The sequence below is a fragment of the Cryptomeria japonica genome, unplaced genomic scaffold (genome assembly GCF_030272615.1).
Source record: "Cryptomeria japonica unplaced genomic scaffold, Sugi_1.0 HiC_scaffold_34, whole genome shotgun sequence".
Lineage (NCBI taxonomy): Eukaryota > Viridiplantae > Streptophyta > Pinopsida > Cupressales > Cupressaceae > Cryptomeria > Cryptomeria japonica.
The window spans coordinates 522,501-524,572 of NW_026728856.1; positions in this window are offsets into that span (position 1 = coordinate 522,501).

Here is a 2,072-nt window from a genome sequence, read left to right on the forward strand (position 1 = left end):
GTGAGGAGAGGAGGGATGCAGCCAAGAAAGCAATCAGGGCTCGAGGCAAGGGATGCATCAAGGATAGCAATCATGTTGTGAGGCGAGATTCCAAAGGCTAAACGTGAGAGGCTGCAGGGTCGACTCAGAGAGGTCTATGCATGTGAGAGGCTGAAAGCAAGGTCAACTCGGAGCGGTCTATGCATCGGGCGCGCTTGGGGCGACTACCAGTGCCAACCCCTTATCCCGCGACGCGTCCGACAAAGAGAACGTTCCAAGGCGGCAGAGGAGGTTACCAGCCGAAGGATGCAGTAGCAATAACAGGTATAGTTCCGCGGCGGCCGAGAAGACTCACCGCATAGGAATCGGGATGCGAGGCGAGGGATGCGGCGGGAAGGCCCCGACGGCTAAACGGAAGAGGCTGCAGGGCCGCCTCGGAATGGTCCAAGCATCGGACGCGATTGGGACGACTACCAGTGCCAACCCCTTATCCCGCGATGCGTCCGATACACAGATAGTTCCAAGGCGGCCGAGGAGCCTCACCGCATATCAATCGGGGTGCGAGGCGAGGGATGGGGCGGGAAGGCCCCAACGGCTAGACGGAAGAGGCTTCAGGGCCACCTCGGAATGCTCCAAGCATCGGATGCGCTTGGGGCGACTACCAGTGCCAACCCCTTATCCCGCGATGCGTCCGATACACAGATGGTTCCAAGGCGGCCGAGGAGCCTCACCGCATAGCAATCGGGGGTGCGAGGCGAGGGATGGGGCGGGAAGGCCCCAACGGCTAGACGGAAGAGGCTTCAGGGCCGCCTCGGAATGGTCCAAGCATCGGACGCGCTTGGGGCGACTACCAGTGACAACCCCTCATCCCGCGATGCGTCCGATACGAAGATGGTTCCAAGGCGGCCGAGGAGCCTCACCGCATAGCAATCGGGGTGCGAGGTGGGGGATGCGGCGAGATGGCCCCAACGGCTAGACGGAAGAGGCCACAGGGCCGCGTCGGAATAGTCCAAGCATCGGACGCGCTTGGGGCGACTACCAGTGACAACCCCTTATCCCGCGATGCGTCCGATACGAAGATAGTTCCAAGGCGGCCGAGGAGCCTCACCGCATAGCAATCCGGGTGCGAGGTGGGGGATGCGGCGAGATGGCCCCAACGGCTAGACGGAAGAGGCTGCAGGGCCGCCTCGGAATAGTCCAAGCATCGGACGCGCTTGGGGCGACTACCAGTGACAACCCCTTATCCCGCGATGCTTCCGATACGAAGACAGTTCCAAGGCGGCCGAGGAGCCTCACCGCATAGCAATGGGGGTGCGAGGTGAGGGATGCGGCGAGATGGCCCCAACGGCTAGACGGAAGAGGCCACAGGGCCGCCTCGGAATAGTCCAAGCATCGGACGCGCTTGGGGCGACTACCAGTGACAACCCCTTATCCCGCGATGCATCCGATACGAAGATAGTTCCCAGGCGGCCGAGGAGCCTCACCGCATAGCAATCGGGGTGCGAGGCGAGGGATGCGGCGAGATGGCCCCAAAGGGTAGACGGAAGAGGCTGCGGGGCCGCCTCGGAATAGTCCAAGCATCGAACGCGCTTGGGGCGACTACCACTGCCAACCCCTTATCCCGCGATGCGTCCGATACACAGATAGTTCCGAGGCGGCCGAGGAGCTGGGGGATGCGGCGAGATGGCCCCAACGGCTAGACGGAAGAGGCTGCAGGGCCGCCTCGGAATAGTCCAAGCATCGGACGCGCTTGGGGCGACTACCAGTGACAACCCCTTATCCCGCGATGCGTCCGATACACAGATAGTTCCGAGGCGGCCAAGGAGCCTCACCGCATAGCAATCGTGGTGCGAGGTGGGGGATGCAGCGAGATGGCCCCAACGGCTAGACGGAAGAGGCTGCAGGGCCGCCTCGGAATGGTCCAAGCATCGGACGCGCTTGGGGCGACTACCACTGCCAACCCCTTATCCCGCGATGCGTCCGATACACAGATAGTTCCAAGTCGGCCGAGGAGCCTCACCGAATAGCAATCGGGGTGCGAGGCGAGGGATGCGGCGAGAAAGCCCCAACGGCTAGAGGGAAGAGGCTTCAGG